Genomic DNA, 20,386 nt, shown 5'->3' with positions numbered 1-20,386 from the left:
CAGAGCACCTTAGTCTTATCACATATGAAGATCCATCACTCATTCACCTGTTCCTGTTCCTCCTAAGTCTTCCTCCAAAGAAACCTGATTCATCTATATGTAAATAATTGATCAAAAGTTCCTTTTTATGTATCCTAAACTCTGGTTTTGAAAGAAAACTTCAGACAGTAAGAGTCAAAAATTATTAGACAGAGACATCAATCATTCATGAAGCAAAACCACAAAACATGCAAGTACCCAAAAAGAAATTGAATAAAGAACTTTAGGAGAAATTTTGGAGACTCCTTCCCTGTTTTTTTACATTTTTTTCAATCTTCACAGTCCAATTATGCATTATTATTCAGAATGTCTCAATTATATCTTAATCAGTACATCTTCAGTCTTCCTGCATTTCTCTACTTGTATCTTTTCCATTTAAAAAAACCTCTCACTGACCCACAGAAAGTAACCAGTCACAAGCAATTTTGCTCAGATTGATCACACTGTTTTGAGGTAGTACTTTTAAGACAGACACTGAAATTTCTCTTTACTCAAGTTGCATCACTATCTACTGACTAGCTCTGCAGAGAAAGGAAAATACAGTAATCATAAACAGCCTCCTCCCTCCATCATCTGAGTAAATAAGCACCATAGTCCCTGCCTGGCTGACACGAGGGTAAAGCACCGTACCTGCCTTGTTCCCAAAAACAACGCTGTTGGATCACAGGTCAGAGAAATGCAGGCAATCTGAGCATGAATGACTGCTTATCAGTGAAGTTTCAAAAATATGCTTCACTCTTCCAAGCATTTTTATGAAAGGTCTAGGATGAAAATGGGACAATGACAAAGCAGTGACAGTTTAGGGAAAAAAAAATCAAAAACAGAGAAAATCACTTACTGTACTTGGTTCTGCAGAGGTATTCAACACAAACATCACCCTTCCTTGTCCAGCTGCCAAGTGCTAAAGCATGAAATGAGCAGCTGTTTCCTTCAAGCTGGGGCTGTGTGTCTTAACTAGTCACATGCCCCTCCTGATAAATCTCACTGCCGTGCCAGGAGGTTAGAATCTGAAGATCATTATTCCCCCTATTAGAAAATCCTTTTCATAATAGCAGCCTTTGCTAAAGCATTTGACTGGAACGCGGCACTATGCACTCCATAACTTCTGGTTTTTTGTTGGTAGGTTTTTTTTTAATGACTAACACCAAAGAGTAGATAAGCCTTAATCGACAGTAGGGGCAGCACAAGTGGAAAGTTAAACACATCTTCGCTGATGGCTTCATGTTTTTTTCTGACTTCAGACTTTGCTGTGTTTTAATACAGGAATTTAAACAGCAACAGTAAAATTTAAAAACTGTTGTGTTCTTAGTGTCTTTAACACCAGGCCACTCCAGTGATCCTGCAAAATATATGAACAATCCCCAATTTTCTGGGGATTAGTTGTTCTTGAGGGTAATATTACAATCTTTTATGTTTGGACAGTAGAGTGATGAATATTAATACTAGAGATCATTTTAATTTTGGCATCTGACATTTTTACATCATGGATTATGTGGCTGCATTTTGCCAGACATTGTATAGTCAGACTGAGACAGACCCTTTGAGGTGAGGACTATCAGTCTAAACAGAGAGAGCAACAAAAAAGCATCCTTATGCCCATGTTCCCAGATGTAGGACAAATGAAGGAGAAGTGCTGAAGTCAAGAAAGGAACAGGTTTTGCTGGAATTTTCCAGGGTGATATGTAGTCACACATTACTGAAATTCAACTGAGACTTTACACTTAACTCCCTTTAGCTTGGTCACACATTTAAAGATATTTAGGTATTTAAGGACAAAGGCATACAGTCAATGGTATTTCAAGGGTGAGGTGCAAAAGATCATTTTCTGAATTTCTGAAATTCCCCTCCCACATATAGGATACAGTGTGCTGAAACCTGGCAGTACTGCAAACTGGCAAGATTGAAAGTACATCACTACAGGACGGGGTAATGGTATTTGGATGTTTGGTAAGCAATCCAGATCCTGCAAGACAACATGGTCTCATTGGATTACAAAGGGCATTGTAGGGCATTTTTCTGAAATACAAACTGCACCAATAGATAGTGCTGCAACCAATATTTGAGCAAATTAAAGGAATTTCTCAGAGCCATGTGCCTGTTTTTAAAATGGTTAAAATAGAATAGCATATCTAACTGGCACATTTATCAGAATCCAATGAAAGCCAGCAAATCCCTGAAGATGAAGTTTGCAGTGACAAAGGGTAACTCAGGTCGCTTCCTTTGACCTTACCCAGCTCTTCGTATTATATAAACCAGCACATGGTTACAAAACCATGCAGCCACCAGTGCTGCCAGCATAGCCTGGAGCAGGGAAGAAGCCCTTGTGCTAATTACCCACGCCTGCCCTTGTGAGCTTCTCCTGTTTCCCGGGACTCTGGGGAAACAAGTTTCCATAGAACAAACTCCTGCCTTGAAGGAGCTCTCACAACCTGGCCAGGCTTGGCTGTATCCAGCTTGTCCCAGCCTGGGGGGCAAAGGAGCTCTGGGGTTGGGGTTCCTCCTCCAAGGGCTTGAGCTTTGCATGAGACCTGGCCTCCTCTTGGTCTGAGGAAGGTCAGTGCAGAGGGAGGAGGAAGGCCTGGGAAACAGGGAATGTTTGCTGCAGGTGTGTCCTGGTGCGCAGTCAGGCTGGGCAGCGCCTCAGCAAGCTGCTCCTCACGTCATCCTGGGAGACTCCAAGAGACTGTCCCAGGGCATGGGGCTCTGTGACCCATCACAGCTGCTGAGGAGGCTTTAAAAAAGGGGGCTGTAAAAAGCAAGAATTCAAAAATGAAAAATAAACCCACGAGGAACCAGTTAATTTAAATTTAGGCCTCTGGAGGAATGGCAATTTCCAAAAGGGAGCAAGAGGTGCCCTGGCAAAACTGGGTTGGAAGTTTGAGCAGACCCTGGCCATGGATCACAGAACTGGGTGTGAGCACTTGGCCTTGCTCAGACAAAGGAGAAGGCACTCACTGTGCTTTAAGGCACAAATGAGTTATCCTCGATAAATGCCATTTAATTTCCCCTAAAATGCGCTGAGATCAAGGGCAACAGAATTTTACATGGAACTTTAAAATTAAATTAAATCCTAAATTTCTTTACAACTTTGAGCAAAATTACTCCTTGTTGATACTGAAGAAAACATGACTGAAATGTGTTCCAAAATATTCTATTTGTCCACAACTACAATTTTTATTACTTTGTCCATTTCTCTGATTATGCAATATCAACTGCACTCTTTTCCATTTATCAGCAACTGTTCATATAATTGATTAAATACAGGTAGTTCCTGGGCCATTTGAAATAGCACAGAGTACAATGTCATCACTCCGCACTGAATAGCTGTCTCTATTTGGTAGTCATGCTCCACACAGGAACATAATTTGATGATAATGACTGAATGGCAATATTCCACAAACAACTTGGGATACACTCCCTAAAAAGAAAAGTAGTATTTGTACTTTCTGAAATGAGTAGCCAAATAAATCAACTTTTATGGCTCTGTAAAAACTTCCATAAACTGCGGTTTGTGTGGGAAAAAGTTTATCTATCCTCATGCTAGACAGACAACTTTAAGTCATTGTGAAACAGAACAGAGAAATAATTTGGGTGTAATTCCTGAAAATAAAGGTCTTTAAAATTTTCTGGAGGTTTTGCTTTTTTTCTGTTCTTTCCTGTTTGTTAAAAGAAATACTGACATACAAAAGAAAATCAGGTAGTTAATGCAGCTACAAAAAATTGTGTTGTTACATCTATCAGATAGCATCTTAAATACGAAAAAAGCTTTGCTGTGTGGAATACAACAGTATTCTGCCTTCTCTTTCTGCTGAGAAAAGAAATGAAGAGTGGATTGAAAAAGGTACATTTCTTTCTCCTATTCTTTGCGAGTAGGACACGATGATCCTTGTGGGTTCCTTACAACTCCAAAGATTCTATGATTAATGCCTCAAATAAAAACTGGCAGATGCACACAGATTTCTCAGTCATGCTGAAATGAGACATGAGAAGTACTGAAAAGGAGCAACGAAAAATAAGCACAGTTAGCAATGAATTGTTATAGGAGTGTGTAAGGTAAAATTTTTAATGTCACATAGTATGGATAGGTTTTAGAACAGCCTCAAGGAACTAAAGAATGGAACAGTTGTTCATTTTGGTTTGGGTTAAGGTCAGGAAGATTTTTGCTTTTACTGATGCTGGATAACTGATGCTGGATAAATCTTTCTCTCTCCTCTCCTTACAGTAGGAGAGGCTTTATTTCATGGGGTTTTTTTTTAACTGTTTTTTCTCTTTTTTTTTCTTTCTCTCTTTTTTTTTTTTTTTTGGATGCACTTGGCTGTGTCTTGTTTATGCGTCATTTAATTAACTATAGATGTTTTAATTTAGAAATTGATCACTGATAGAGAGCTTATCTCAACACCAGTGCTTTGATACTGTGCAGAATTTTGAACTATAGTTATTTTCTGCATATGGCAGTTACAGACCTCTGTTTTGTGGGTTGCCTGAAAACGTCTCTTTTCTGTTAACATGTTCTTCTGGAATGTATGGAACAGGTGTAAGACTCTCAGTGGACTTAAATGTCAGGTTATACTAACTACAAGTTTGTGTTGCTACGTTTGTTTCCTAAATGGCTGCACTATGTTCGGCCTTTTAGGACATATGGAGCTCAAACCTAACAGACAAAGTGCCTGGTTTGCTGCTCTGCCTCCCTGTCCAGACATTATATAGCCTTCACTATCAGCTGAAGTGAATGGAAGCAGACCATGGAAGCCTTCACCAGACAGGGTGCTTTATAAATACCTAAGTGTGATTAAAGGGGCTGCTATAAATAGTGCAACAGCTCTTACACACAGCTTCCAGCTAAAGGACATATGAGGGCATATCAGATAGGAAATTTTGCTGAAAATACTGCATATAAGGCTCTCAACCTTGCATTGCATTAAATCGGGTTTAAACATTTATGGGCTATATTGCATCCCTAGCAATCTAAGTCAGTTCCAGGCTCTTCAATGTAATGCTCTAGGGGGCACAGGAGTACTGCAAATGCCCACTGCACCTCCCCTTTCCTGCCCAAGGGTGCACCAGTAGTCACATTACCTCTAAGAGAGTAAGAGCTGAGAGGATAACCTATCAAATTAGGGTATCCCTGGATATGACTCTTGAAATCAGTCCTTCCTTTATATCATCAATTAAATGTCATAAGGTGAGCCTAGAGCAATGCTTAGAGTCAAGGCTGCTGCTTGCTTTTCATTGGAAAGCAGTGCCCACCAATGATTTAAGTATATGAGAAAATAATAATTTAAATGGAAGTTTGATATGCTGTGTACCCATCTGAAATTCATAGTTTGTGAATTAAGCTAAAATAACCAATAATTCTATTGTCAGAAATTATGGATGGAAAAAGTTGTTGTGCTCTGTTAAACATGTCTTTCAAGTTGAAAAACTAATAATAGTTCTAGTCTATGAAGTACAGACCTGCTTTTTGACAGCTCAGCTGCACCATGGCAGGCAGTGGGGGATTTTTTTGTTGACCTAGTAAACATTCAACCCAGTTTATGGTTGCCTCTGACAAAGGTTTTCACTTGTTACTGTGACTCCTGAATTCTGCCAGTAGTCTGTGCCCTCAGTGTTCCTCATGCCATGTTCCAGAGGGGCTCTGGCTTGTCCTCTAGGCTGTCTTTCCACCACTTTTAGATGGCTCTTAGCTTTCTTCTAGGCACTTGGTCTCTTTAGTGAAAAACCCAGAAGCAGAATGCCTGGAATGGAAGGGATAGGAGAGAGAATAGAATAGAATAGAATAGAATAGAATAGAATAGAATAATCTCAGTTTGAAGGGACCTGTGAGGATCATCTGTTTGGATGAACATCATCCCACTGTGAAGTGCACACCTATAAGAGTAAAGGAGAGAGGATCCAGGAGGTAGAGATGGGAGGTGGAAGGATGAAGCTTAATGATAAAGGTGGAAGGCAGCCTTTTCTCTCATGGACATTAGTGGTGGGACCTCCCTCCTTTTCCTTCCTTCCTCCTCTTGATGTCCAGCTTGGAATTTGTACACTGGTTTGTGGAAATGCTGTGCACTCACAGCTGCAAGTTAATGGGAATTGTATATTAACTTATGTGATATTTTCTTTAAAGAAGTATAGGGAGATACTAGACTTTAGGGATTACAAATTTGGCATGAAAAATGGGGAATGGTCCTATTTTTTCCTCTATCTTTGGTTCTCAGATTTAGAAAGGGGGTGACAATGACTGATGGGATGAATGAAAACCTCAAACCTACTCAAACAAAAATACCCCCATACACAAGACAACCCTTATCACACTTATTCCTGCCTTTCCAAAGCCCACAGTATCACAGAGAAGCTGGTAATTTATAGTTTCTTCCTTATATAGACATGTGTAAGAAATTTTTATTATTAAAATTGTTACTATTACTGTAAGAGCACTGTTCTTTATTTCCAGTTCTCTTTACTTGATTTTGTTTCACCTTGAAGTACAGAGGTGGAATGAAAAATAAAAGTTGTTCTGCACTCTGAATGCTAAAGCAGGCTGACATCTCCCTTGCAAAGAGATAGAGTGAAATTGTGCCATGCAGTGATAGCAGGCACTAAGGACAGCTTCTGTAGCAGTGACAATAGGCCCATGATTGCAAAAAAACCGAAAAACCAAAACAACAAAAGCTCTTCATTGTCTGTTATCAACTACATTGAATAGTTACATTCCGCAGGATGGATATGCTCATTTCAGAAAAAGAGCTTGAAGAGTGTGTTCAGTAATTCTAGGCTTAGATACAGTAGCACAAAAGCACATCTGTCATAAAGGGGGTTTTTCCCAATACTGTCTAGATTGGAGTTTTCTAAACAGACTTGTGTATTTGGAAAAGATTTGTTCTCTAGGTTTCTCTAGCCATCCTCATTGTGAGTGATGTGCTGAACAAGGATGGGATATTGCTGTGATGCTGAACGTACAGCAGCTCTCAGTTTTTGTTGTTTTTTCTGCACCTGGTAAGTTTGAGCTAATCAGTACTTCCTTTACCATTTAAAAATTCCCAGTAAGTATGGGTTTTTCCCACACTTGGTGCAAATGAATACAAGAGACCAAGAGTATGACATAGGGCTTTTTTCTGAGTTCTTCATGACATCCTCTCTCAGACTTTAAATGAAATTATAGCTGCTCAGAAAGGTTTCAATTCAGTGAACATATGTTTTAAAATGCATTTACTTCTGTTTTCCTGAAAGCACCTAGCTTTCTGCATTTTACTTGTCTCTCCTAGTGTAAGTTCAACTGCTCTCAACTTTGTCTTGTATAAGTAACTTCTGAGAACTATTTTCACTCAAATTTTACAACAGAGAGAATGTTATCTGCCAAATTTGTATTACACATGAATAGTGAAAAAAGTTTTTTCACTTTACTAATTTTGACAAACATGTTGTCACCACTGATGTCACAGGGTTCTTGGTTTGGCAAGTTACTCTTTCCTCAGTGACGCAGGCCAGGCTGGTACTGAGTATCTAAGTATCAGCTTAGAGCACTACATGCCAAGTTGCAGCATGACATAGTCCATTTGCATTGACATTGCAAGAATGGAAACAATGGAGATTAGTAACAGACCCAGAAAAGAACCAAGCCTATTTCCTTCTTCTCTCTAGAAAAAATAACCTGACCTTTTTTGAACAGTTTCTGTCAAAATACTAAAAATTAATGCTCTGCTCTCTTCTGAACAGTAGCATTTTTATGCACTGTAAAGTGAGGCATGGATCACAAATGCCTACCTGGATAGAGCTGCCAGGCAGGATCTCCACTTGGTCCAACACACAGCATGTTTGTCAGTCAGACTCTGTTATCCAGCAGCCTGATTGAAATCTGCAGCAGATGTCTCAGGGTTCATGCTCCCAGCTTACTCTGGGATGAGTGAATTTGCATGCATCTGTGCCTTCCTACTATGTGTGAAGTATTCAGTGCAAAGACAAGAGAGAGTCTATTGCTTCCATGCTCCTTAGTTGAGAGGAGATTTGCTTATTATATTTACATCACTTAATATTTTGTATGACAGTGCCCCTTGGGGCCAAGGTCTCTATATATAACTGCTGGATTTATTGCACTTGTTTTACTCTGGGCCCTTCTCTGTTGTTAGTTCCAGTTTAATTTCTTTTAGTGTTATAAGGACATTATCCTCCTCTTTTATATTTTTACTGCTTTTAACTATTGCTTAAGACAGTTATTCCTAATATAATATATCTGAATGAATAGCACAATATCAGAGTGATGTGCTGGGTCCAGAATTCCATGCAGACTGTGTTCAGTATAAAACCACAGCACTATATGAAGGGAGTTTGAAAGTTGTTTTTTTTTAAGAGAGAAAGAAGAGACTATCCATGCTTGGGAAGGAGGTCAAGCAGCATGGAAAAATTCAGCATTAATCCACTTCTCTCTCTTGCTGTTCCCATTTATGAAGTTATGAAGCATATTTTGTAGTTCAATTGAGACTGAATTTGGTTTTCCTTTTCCCTTTAGTAATGACCTCATCTTTGAAGATTTATCTTTGTCTCTAGCCTTCCAAGATAATTGTGGTACAGTAATAATCCAAAATAACAATGGAACACTATGCTGGAACGCTATGCTGGAAAAAAAGGTGTGTTAGAATATAAAGGATTCTAAGAATGCTGAGCCGTCTGAACAGAGATGTTGGTACACATTAATTTCTGTTCTTTCTAACTCAAGTGAACTACAGCTCTATAATGTAAACAGTCATTAATCAATTAGTGAGGCAATGCCAGACCTGTTAGCTTGACTTTAAATTCCTCCATCCAGCCCCTCCAATGGAGTTATTTGGTGCATGGCTGGGCCATGCTGGCAGAGCAGACTGCACACAGAGCTCTGTGTCACACCATAACTGCTCTGGCTGCTCACTGCATTTCTGCTATCTTGACCAAGTGGCACATCTTCATTGCAACACTGGCAACAGGGTGGCCACTTTGCATGCTCCTTTTCCTGGGGCGGTGTGGTGCTGCACTACAGAACCATTGGAGCAAGGCTGTGTTTTGCACTGTGCAGTTGTTTGAGTCCACAGAGTTTGTTGGGGACCGTTGTGATAGATGGGTCTGCAAACCATCCCTAGACAGAGGGTTGGGAAGGGACACTTCAGAGATGGCATCCAGGTGAGAGCACATTGCTGCACTGAGTTTAGAGAAGAGCAGAGGACTGAGTCTACCTCTACATAAGGTAGAGTGTTTGTCATTTCTCCCTGCTGCTAAAAGCTGGGAAAAGCTTTTCCTTCCCCTAGGGTACCCATCTGCTTCCCAGGAAATACTATACTAAGTAACAAGGAGATTACCAACCCTGAAACTCAGCTTACATAGGAAGAAGATGAAGAAGGTAAAGGCAAAAATACTTAACGAAATTTTTTTTTGTAACCTAAGACATGAAGATACCTGCATGATCAGGTGGACTTGTACTCCAAGACAGTCTTTCTTGTTCGCCCTCTTCTTTTTTTTGTTAATACCATGTGTTGTACATATCCTTCAACACCACTGCTGCTGCTGTGTGTTCATGCAGCAGAAACCCACTGTTACTAATCCTTGGAAAGGAGACCCCAGGTCAGGTCTCCCACTTTTTCTCATCTGTTGTTCAGATAATCAGTCTTTTTAAACTGCCTAGGTGTGACCAAGTAAGAGATTTGACAAATTCATTCTAGATGTATTTTTCTATTTCGTTAATGTATCTATGTTTCATCTGTTCCTGAACAACGACTCCTTATTTTGTACCGCAATTTGCACATGGTCCGGGGTGAATGAGAGAACTTAAGGTAAAAATATACAGCTGCACTTTGGCATAAAGATTGATTTTAAATAAGCTTTTTTAAAACCCTTGCTTATGCAACAGTACTTTTCTAGTCCGCTAGAAGAGTAGGAAAGCAACCAAAGTAAAGTTAATGGCTTTTTCTGATAGCACAGAGACTTCTGGGAGAAGCAGTCTATCTTCCATACACACATTGACCTTCACCCTTGTGCAGTAAGTTGGTGCAAAGCCTGCACATTTAATTCCCATTTGAGCTAAAGGATTTGTGTCAGCCTGAGCAATTCTCACTGTTGTGGATCACTACTCATGCATGTAGAACTTTCTGATCTTCTCCTTAAACTTTTATCCATACTCTTCTGTGGTAAGCAGGAAAGCTTTTGGATTTTAGATATGAGAAATGGTGAAATCAACATGCTGTGTTTGTAGTCAGACTAGATGATCTAATGACTCTGCCAGGCTTTAAATTTTATCAGTCTGTTGAAATAATTTTGCTTGAAATCAATGAAACTATCCATATGCTTAAATTTAAGCACCTGCATAAACATTTTCATGAGTCAGGATGTTATTCAGCACATAGTTATGAGCTAGGTGTTTTAGACATTATCAACAAAATTTATTTGTTAACACTAAAAATTCTGTTGTGTTGAACAGCTGCATCTCTTTGTAGAACTATTTTGATGTTATACAATACTGAATGTTGATGCCTTAATGTGTTTTAATTGGGTTCCTTTTTGTGTTCCCTCTTCCCCAGCTCTGTTTCTTGAGTGACACTGTACTGTAGACTGCACATGAGTTGTTGAAAAGTCTTGCTTTGACTACTCCAAACACTTGTAGTTCTCTGCTTTTTTTTTTCGTATGATGTTAGTGGGCCTGACTAAATGGTGACTTGGAGCACAAAGCTTCCTTGTAAGAGTGTCTGGTAGAGAGGAATAAGGGCTTAGAGAGAAATTAAGATGCTTACACTGGAGCAATTGCATGAGGAATAATAAATCTTACTAAACCTGAGCTAGCTTTGCAGGAAAGCATGGCATGACTTGTCACCCAAAGTGCATTACTTTTTAAGTCATGTGATTTTTCTTCAAGTCAGTCAGCTTTCCTGGAACCAGAAATCCATACTGCCCATACAGTAGTGACAGCTGACTGAGGTATTTATTTGACAACTCTAAACCTCTTTAATTACCTGGTAAAATAATGTCAGGGTAGGAAGCATGTGAACCTCAACTTCCTTCTGGTATATCAAATTCTCATACTTAATTTTTAGCTTGGAGCTTTAATAATTGCAGCTCTGTTAGTACTTGTGAACACTCAAAAGTGTTTATGTAGAAAGAATCTCCTGCAGTGTACCTAGACCCTAGCAGGTGGTAAGATTTTATAGGGTGCTGGCGTGTAAATTTCATTCTAAGTCTTCTGAAATCACAGAATAAACTAGGTTGGAAAAGACCTTTGAGATCATTGAGTCCCAGCCTGCGAGCTGCCATTACATTATCAGCTAAACCACGGCACTGAGTGCCTCATCAAGTCTTTTTTTAAACACCTCCAGGGACAGTGACTCAGCCACCTCCCTGGGCAGCCCTTTCAGTGTCCAGTCACTCTTTCAGTGAAGTATTTTTTCCTCACGATTCTATCTTCAGGACAAAACCCTCTATTTGCAAACTTTGAACTCATCAACATGTGAACTCTTGCAGTTTAGAAACAAATCTTTATATGTGTGTGTTTATTAAGAGTATTAATTAGGGAATTTTAAAGTACTAGCTGTAGTATTTTTTCCAGAGGCAAATGTGAATGTGCATCAGTATGCTTTTGATCACCTTTTCCTGTAAACTGCAATGTAACTGGCTGATTTGTAAATGATCTTCTTCTTATAGCTAAGGAAATGTTTCTGTTTTGCTACATTCAAGCTACCAAACTTTAAAATAATGTGGTGAGTCCTGCTGACCTGAATAAATCTGAAGTATATGGTGTGTACTGCTTAGCTGTGTTACAGTCGCTGTGCAACCGACATCTCATGGAAATTATTGTATTTATCCAAAACCAGAAACTGCAATATTTACTACATTTTTAAATTAAAACACTATTTTTTTCTGTTTCTGTTTAGTTTTTGTGCAGGACAATCACTGACTGAAATTGAAAACAAGGAATGCTACCTGCATGAGAGCATGCTATGCTAGTTACTCAAATTTCATTCTAAAGAGCTTTCTCTTGCAAAGCTTCTAGTTTTACTGCCACTTTAGTCTTCGCAAGACCAGGCTTATAACCACCTAGAACTCCTGTAAATTACTGAGAATCACTGTAAATGCTGAGTACTTTGAAATCAGACAAAGAAAGGCCCTATCCTTTCCATGAGCCTGCCTTACATCTGCTTCATTGAGATTGCTGCTTGGCACCTCCCTGGATCGGGGTTCAGCCGACTGCTGCTGTTTACAATTGTCCTGTCGAGGCTTTTCACCTACACGGGTGACATCCTGCCTTGCTATCTTCACAATAGCAGACTCTAAACATAATAGCATCCTATGGGGATACAGTAGAATAACAACACATCACACTTCCTTTTTAGTCACCAGCAACTTTTTACCACAAACTGCTAATCCTAGACAACATCTGAATAACAAATTAATCATCTGAATAGCATATGCTTAGAGGCAATGTGTTAACACAAATGAGACTAATACAAAGGTTATTCTCACAGATCTTTCAAAGAAGATGAAATTTGCATGATGAAAACCTGAGTCTGTTATTCTACAGCTTCTATTCTGCTGCCTGCAAATCACAACAGCGTTCCCTTTGTTAGAAGTGCAAAGGACAAGTTGAGAGCTGAAGAAATCAAATATAATCTTATAAAACTCAATTTTTCCATCTTAAAAGTGTGTCTTGTTGGTGGTAACTCAGTGAATTAATGTGGTGTGTAAACTGATTATCTTAAAATGAAGCTTTTTACACACTCAGTCATGATAGTGTGACATTGTGTATAGTATCTGAAAATCAGCAGATTAGAAATTTCCACTCATATTCTACTGTCAGTTTAAATTAGACCTCAGAATGGCAGCATGTAGTATTGCAATGCAAGCAACAATGAAAAATATTGATTAAATATATATATATATATGTAGTATATTTTTGTATATATGCATGCACACACACAAATTACCTTTCATAATAATTTCTAAAACTCTAGAAACTATCAGGTACTTTAATTCAGGCTAAGTTGCTACCTTCAAGTCTACATCATAAGACTGAATTATCACAAAACTTGCATTATATACATTTTGATATGCTTCTGTATTCCATATTAATACATCTTGTAAAAATATATATTTAATATACTTCTCCCTCTCTGTGTCTTTCTCTAAATCTATATTTTTAAGTGAATGCAGAGTTGACATCATATTTTCCTTTGGGGCATAGATTTACCACAACATTTCTCTGGTACTTAATCACAATCTGTAAGATGAACAAGACAAGTCAGGAAAACAGCAGTCATGTCATGGATTTATGGCAAAGGTTTCTTTTGCTTAAGAAAAGTTCTGAGGAATCCATAAGTGAATTCAGATTTCTTTATCTAAAAATCAGCCATCCTGCTACACCTTTATCTAAAAGTCATTTGCCATTCCTTCTCCAAAGCTCATTCTTTTTTCCTGTACCAGCCTGGCCACACCTGAAAAGAAGTGGAGCATGCAGCAAGCAGAAATGCCAGAAGGAGGCACTTACCTTAATTTGATAGGTATCCAACTTGCATCACTCTCCTTTTTTCAAAGAGTTCTTCTCAGGATATGGAGATGCTGAGGTTATTTGCTCCCAGCAGTGTCCTGCCCATGGCTCTTCCACTCAGCAGCCCTGGCAGCGCCCTGGAGAGAGCAGCAGGATTGTGCTCTGCTCCCTCCCAGCAGCTTCACTGGGGCTGGGGCTCCTTTCAGCTCAATTAGTTCTAGATTGTTTGGCTGAATGGCAGCCACACTTCCTTCTATTCTTTCCCAACTTAGTTTTCCTGCCTCCAGTGGTGCTTTTTCCTTTCTTTGGACTATAAATAGGCCTGTCACAACACAGTCTATAGCAGTAAGGAAGGCAGGAAATGCATTTAAACAAAGGAAAGATCTTAGGGGGTTTTGCCCTCCCCTGCCGATATAAGTAAAAGAATTTGATAGGGATTGGTCTGCAGACACAGTTCTTTGCATGAGGAGAACACTTGCTCAAAAACATGCTAGGATGTAATCTTTTGTACTCCACATAAAAAATGAGGAGGCAGAGCAGCAGTAGGCTTTAGTGTCTTGAGTAATTACTACTTCCTTAAAGGATTTCATTATGGTTAAATATTTGAATTTCTTTGGGATTGGAGCGTTGGAAAAAGAATTTTTTTTTTTTTGGCTTAGAAAAGAGGACAAAGTTGGCTAACGTTTTAAGAAGACAAAATACGTCTTACAGGATGTGCAAAACTTCCATGGTTAAGAATGACATTTAAAGTCTATGAATCTTCATTTTGTCTGAGTACACTCTTCCTCAAGGGAATTTATCCTGTAGACTAGAAGTGTTTAAGCAAACTAGGTGTGTTTACATGCAGGGAAAGAGAATTGTTATGCATGTATTCAATGAAGATGGCTGTGCAGCTATAGCTCTCAGATGGCAACTATGTTGAAGTCCTCAAATATGTTCCATTAATTAATTAGAGAAAAAGAATTATTTTGATATGCTTTTTTAAAAAAAAATCAGAACTTCCAATTTAATTATTTTCAGCTTAGTGGACTTAGAGATACGTACCAAGCTTCCAAGACTCTCTCAAGCTTGAAAAAGGAAATTAATGATTTTCAGATTATACTCAGTTAAGATGGAATATAATGTGGTATTTCTTTATCTCTTTGCCCTATCCCAACATTTTCTGTTGTCAAGGGTACATGCCTTTCCTTCACTTTATATAAATAAAGTAAATTGTTGTAAAAAAACCTTTCTGCTTTTTACATTGGTAGTTTTAATGTTAGAATAGCTGTGTGTTTACTGAAGACCCTAATGAATGGTTTGGGATTGGTGATTATTTTAGTGGGAAGGTAGAGACTTGAAAGACAGCTGGTGCTATGTGCATGAAAAATGTTTCTTCTGTTTAAGATTATACAGATGAGGGGTCACGCTGAACGTGGTGAGAGTTAAGGACCTGTGGCACTTCAGGAATTTGGAGAATGTTAAACCTTTTGTTTCAGATATTATGTAGGCAAGGATTGTGATTGTTAGCCAGTATGCTGTTTTGTATACAAACTAGTAAATCTGTGTTAACCTTAGGTAGACTACACGATGCCAGAGCAGTTTATATAAAAATCATCTTCAGGAAAGTGCCTGCCTTGTTGAGAACTTTGCAGAGATCCTGTCTGCCATGACAAGAATGTGATTGTTTATGAAAAAGAAGAGACATACTAGTGGTGTGTGAATAAACATTGTTGTTGATTTTTTGAGAATTAATAGTGACCCAGGACAAAGGTTTTCCTTGAAAGTACCTTTTAAAATAAAGTTAAACAAAAATTGAATGTTTCAAGCAAAACTCCTTTCAAAATCAATAATTTAATTCATAGAAGGACCTGAAAGTTATAATATTTACAGTACTTCTTTCTTGTGTTAATAATCATATTTAGGATAAAGCTTTTGGAGGATGTTGATCTTTGCAGATCATGTTCTACAAATCTGACTAAGAGAAGTATAATTCTTTGTAGTGAACAGTGGATCAAATACTGACTTCAGCTGAAACATGGAACTAGATTTTGCTTGAAAGACTCTGTCATGGAGATGACTGAAGGCAAGCTGCAGTCTTTCTGGCTCTTTTGGACCCCAGACCAAGGCTGAAGGACTGGCAATGTGTAAAAGCTGATTGAGCAGCTGTGGAATAGGCCTTACTAACTCTGTTTCTGCAAAGCTGGTCTCCACGGTATAACAGCACTGAAATGCAAAGCTGCTTAGCACTAAATAAACTTGCACATACCTTTATTCAGATGCAGTTTAGTTGAAATCTTAAATCCTCCCAATGAGTTACTAGTGGTTACAGACTTGAATTTGCATCACACGTGCTCCGAGTGCTGTTAGCACCAAGCAGTGCCAGAGCCCTGGAGAGGCTTAGTCTGGAATAGCTGCTTGCCTTGTGTCAGCACCGTGCCAGTAGAGCCCACTTGCACAAGACTGCTTGCACTGATTTTGCTGGTAGCCTTTCTTTCAAAACCACACACATGTTTTCTCAGTGTCATTCAAAACATCTCCAAACATTAAAAATAGATTACAAAGTTAAAGCAGAATTACTCTCCTCAGTTGTTCTGACTTTGCACGCCGGCAGAAATTCTCACTCGATGTGCAAACTTTCTCACTGCCACTGTACCATTTCAGTCTTGAGGAGTCTGACTTGAAAGAGTTTTCACTACAGACTTTCCCCTGGGAATTGATCAGGTAGCTGGTGGAGCCACACGTGACCCTGGAGCAGGGCGAGAGTTGTTGCTAAGGGCAGATGCTTGTATAGCACAGTGAATTTTTCCTGTGTCAAAGCCTCAGAGATGTATTTTCTCTGTCTCATTTTTACTTGTCCTTATGCATTGGCCTCTAGGACAAACAGTGATTACATGAGCAGATACAGGGCAACACTGTGGTGTCCAGAACTTTGGGATGTGCTTGGTCCCCTGGAATTCAAAGCAGTTCATTTACATTCTGAAAATGTAAATGCCCTGAAAATACATGCATGAGTGCGTGTGTTACAGACATAAACAAACTCTTGCTTTTCAGTGAGTTCCTGTGTGCAGATGCAGCTTCTTCAAAGTAAAGACAATCATAAATTCCTCACCACAGGATACTTAAGACTGAGTTATCACATGACAGCATGACAAAAGCACTGCTTTTTGCTGGACATCCCAGCAGGGCTTTGCACAAACAATATTGATTTCTACCACAGAGCACTAAACGTGAACTATTCACTATTCACTACCAGTATTCATCTAAACACGAATTTAGATACATTGATATGATCTCCCCTCACCACTTCCCCAGCCCCCTCCCCCTGTGCTGATTGCTGTGCTAGTTTTAACTCTGCATCTGGCCTTTAAAACAGTTGGAATGCTAACAATGGTATCCAAATTCCCATGAAAGTTGAATATGGAAGATTTTCAGTACAGCTTCCACAATAAAAAGCTGAACGACCTGAACCTTCTCCTCTGCTTTTATGCTGCCCCGCCCTTGGGCTGCTGAGCAGCATTGTGTAATGCCACTCTTTCCACTGACATCAGTGGGAATGGGTTTGACATCAATTCAGCATGAGCAGGGAAGCACACTTTAGTGCCTGTAATTCATTAAGTAGCTTGAATTCCTTATTCTGTTATTCCTGTCCCTCTTACCTCCTCAGTTGTCTCCTTCCTGCCTTCACATTTCATTGCCTTGTGGAATATGTTGCAAGAAATTACATAACTTTTCCTGGTAAACTATACAAAGGAAGAAACAAAGAACTAGTTTTTATCTTCTATAGCTCTTGTTTAGTCTACCTGACTTAACACCATGAAAATCACTTGTCTCAGCAATACTGAGTAAATTGTAAAGACTTTCCTTTTGATTTCTGATTCTGTTAAACACAGATGGTCTTTCTGGACCACAGCACGGGCTGTGGGCCAGATCCCCAGCTTCTACAAATTGGGGTTGCTTCATAAGCTTCAGTGGAGTGACATTGATTTGAGCTGCCTGAGGAATCCTGCCAATTAGTTTTAATGTATCTGTGCCAATTCACAGCAGCTGAGGAGCTGTGGGTTTGAGGGCCTTTCTAATTGTAGCTTATATTCACTGTATTGAAGATTTATTGGTTTTCTTCCCTCTACCACTCAAGCAAATCGTCAAAACATAGACACATCCCAAGAGATCTGCTGCTTACAGCCACGGGACAAGGTGAAGAAATGTTCATGGTGATCTTAAAAAAAGGGAAGGGAAAACCACAGGTCAGACCCAGGCTGTGTGTCAGCATACAAGCAGAAGGCTGATTGTGTCCCTGTGTGTTTGTGGCCTCCTGAGTTTAGCACAGCTGGGGGCTGTAATCCCTTATGCCATAACCTATCTCTCTGTGCTTTTGACTGGTTGTGTGGTCGTGAAGGGTGACCACAAATAGAAGTCTAATTTATTCTTCATCTACTTGCTTACCAAAACAGAATGCATATTTTTTCATTCCATATGCTAAAGAACATGCCTTAAACCTGATGGCAGCATAATAGTGAAGATTAAAGTTAAAACTTCACTTACAGAATGTTGACGTTCTTAAGGCCCAAACCTTCTGTACATCCCTATCACCTTTCTCTGTGATTGATTTCTCTACAAAAAATCAGGAGTTTACAGTTTTTAGGGGTGTGGTGACAGCAGGAAACATTATCTCCATGGTATTGATGGAAAAACAGAGTAATTTGCCAAAGGTCTCACAGGAAGTAATACTTTTATTTGGAAAGCTTATGCTGTTTGTTATTCCTGCTTTTAATATATATTTTTTTTTTCAATTGTAATTTGTGTTTCTCCTGTTCCATTTTCAGTCACATCTTTATATTCAAGGCTCTTTGTGTGCTACTTCTGTCCTTCTCAGGGTGTGTGTAATTTGGTTTGCTTCCAGACAGCTCACAATTTCATGCTGTTTCCACTTGTAAAATTTTCATGCAAGCACCCATGTTCTTTCTTTCCCCCTTCTGGAAAGCTGCTACAAACAAGCGCCACATTACAACACTGTTTGGCAAAAATCTCCTTCGTGCCACGATCCCCCAAAAATGTCAACACAGTTGCTGGAGGGCAGCAGGTGGTCTTTTGTTCCAGGAATGTAAAAGGGGCTACATAAAATTTCAACAAGTTCTTGAACTGTCAGAAATTCTCTCAAACAGGTTCTTCTGGTAATGTCCATCTTTGTGGGTGGTGTCTCTGCTCTCCTGACTGCTCAGGATGCCATGCCAGAAATCCCCATTCCTGATGACATCCCATGTTTGTACAGGGTGGGCAGCTGCTCTCACTGTTACTAGTGTTATCTCATTTATTTGCGTACTTTTTCCACCTCTATCCATCTTATTTTCTCATTTGATACCTCTGTTGAGAGAAACCCTTTTTTATAGCACTTGGATCAGCAAGGTGCCTGTTTTTGACTCCCAAACACTATGACTCAAAGGTATTAGTAATGGGTAGATGACCTCAGGCAATACAGTCCTGCACTTCAAACTTTAGATCTTTTCTACTCTTGCGTTTATTATAATGTGTGTCTTTTAGAATTGAAGCTTCCAAGGGAAAAAAGTGAGAAAGCACAGAGCAGTGACAATTTTTTTCCTCCTCTGTATATAATGTATTAAAGAAAGAGTGATAATATGTTTTACAGCTAATGCATCCATGGCAAAAATACTTCCTACAGGAATCAGTTGACTTTTTCATGGTTGCTAGAAGCTGTGTGTACATCATTTTACTTATCCTCAGAGTCAGATACAGATTAGAGAAGAAAATATTTTTAAATGGCTAAAAATATTTCTGCTTTTTGTTTGGGATATGGAATTAGGTTCTTATTTACACTAGTTTCACTTAGTTATAGTTCATTGACCAAGATGAATTATTTCCCCATATGTCTGTATGAATTAATTCTCCTGGTTCCCTTTGCCACTATGCCAAGAGGTGAAGCCAACTGCTGGCCAAACATTTTTGGATTTCAAGGGATTGATTTCCTGCATCTGCCAGAACAGAGGAGACAGGTTAGGTTAAGTTGGGCTAAATGTCTTTGCGTGAGTTTATGGAAAGATTGCAGACCAAGTCTCTTTGCTGCCATTTGAGGTAGGGCAGCCTGTTCTAGATGGCTTTTTGGGTATTGCTATGCAGTTCTTTGTTGGAGCCTGAGTCATGCTTACAAAACTTGTGCTCTTCTGCTAGAGTGGTGGGTTGAACACCAGAAATGCTACCAGAACATGTGCGAGGAGGGGAAGTGACTAATTTGATTGCCACAAGGTGACATTTCTTCAGCGCCAAATCTCTCTCCCTTGCACCTGTCTTGAGACCAGATGACTGCTGCAGTCTCCTCTTCTAAAAGGAAGAGGAAGAGCTGCTCCACCACGATTCCCATCAAGTGCTGTGATAGCTGTCGCCTCCTGGCTGCTCCTGCTGGAGGGCAAGCCCCCCAGGACACGACTAAAGGCAGAGAGAGCCCCAGATCACGAGGTTTATTCAGTGACATCAAGGATCACAGTGGATATCTGTTTCGTTTTGTTGGGAAGATGAGTGTCTGTTCCTTTTTTTATTCAGGAATTGTTCCAGAGCAGTTAATGCGTTCCCTGTCTCCTTGTCCTGCATGTATGAGCTAGATTTACATGAGCCAGACCAGCTGTTCTCAGCCTGGGCTTGAAATTTTGTTACGCAGGGAGATTAAGCAGTTTATTTTTCATGCATCAGGAAGAGCCCTCGGAGTGTTAGTCAGCTGCACTTGTTAGGTGACAACTTCTACCTTAGGCTAATGGCTGTTTTAAAAATAGCCATTGTTTACACTTTGCTCCGCGGGAAACTTTCATCTTCCAGCGTGCTTTTATGCTGATTTTGGGTTCAAGCTTTTCCGTTCCAGCTATGTTCTTCTTTTTC

General features: G+C 39.4%; 1 protein-coding gene across 5 annotated transcripts in view; it reads right to left on the bottom strand.

Moving 5' to 3' along the window:
- RASGRP3 (RAS guanyl releasing protein 3) overlaps positions 1-13,802 on the bottom strand; it is a 59,193-nt gene extending 45,391 nt beyond the window's left edge. For 3 of the 5 annotated variants that reach the window (XM_041477278.1, XM_041477282.1, XM_041477283.1), the window contains exon 1: positions 13,523-13,802. The gene's annotated coding sequence lies outside the window, so the exon portion shown is untranslated. Of the gene's footprint in view, positions 1-669; positions 801-877; positions 942-13,522 lie in introns of those variants that run through there. The other 2 variants (XM_041477280.1, XM_041477279.1) reach the window with 2 other exon arrangements.
- Positions 13,803-20,386: the final 6,584 nt, after the last annotated feature.

Source organism: Pyrgilauda ruficollis, unplaced genomic scaffold (genome assembly GCF_017590135.1).
Source record: "Pyrgilauda ruficollis isolate IOZ18807 unplaced genomic scaffold, ASM1759013v1 scaffold4, whole genome shotgun sequence".
NCBI lineage: Eukaryota > Metazoa > Chordata > Aves > Passeriformes > Passeridae > Pyrgilauda > Pyrgilauda ruficollis.
This window is presented reverse-complemented; position numbering and strand designations above follow the sequence as displayed.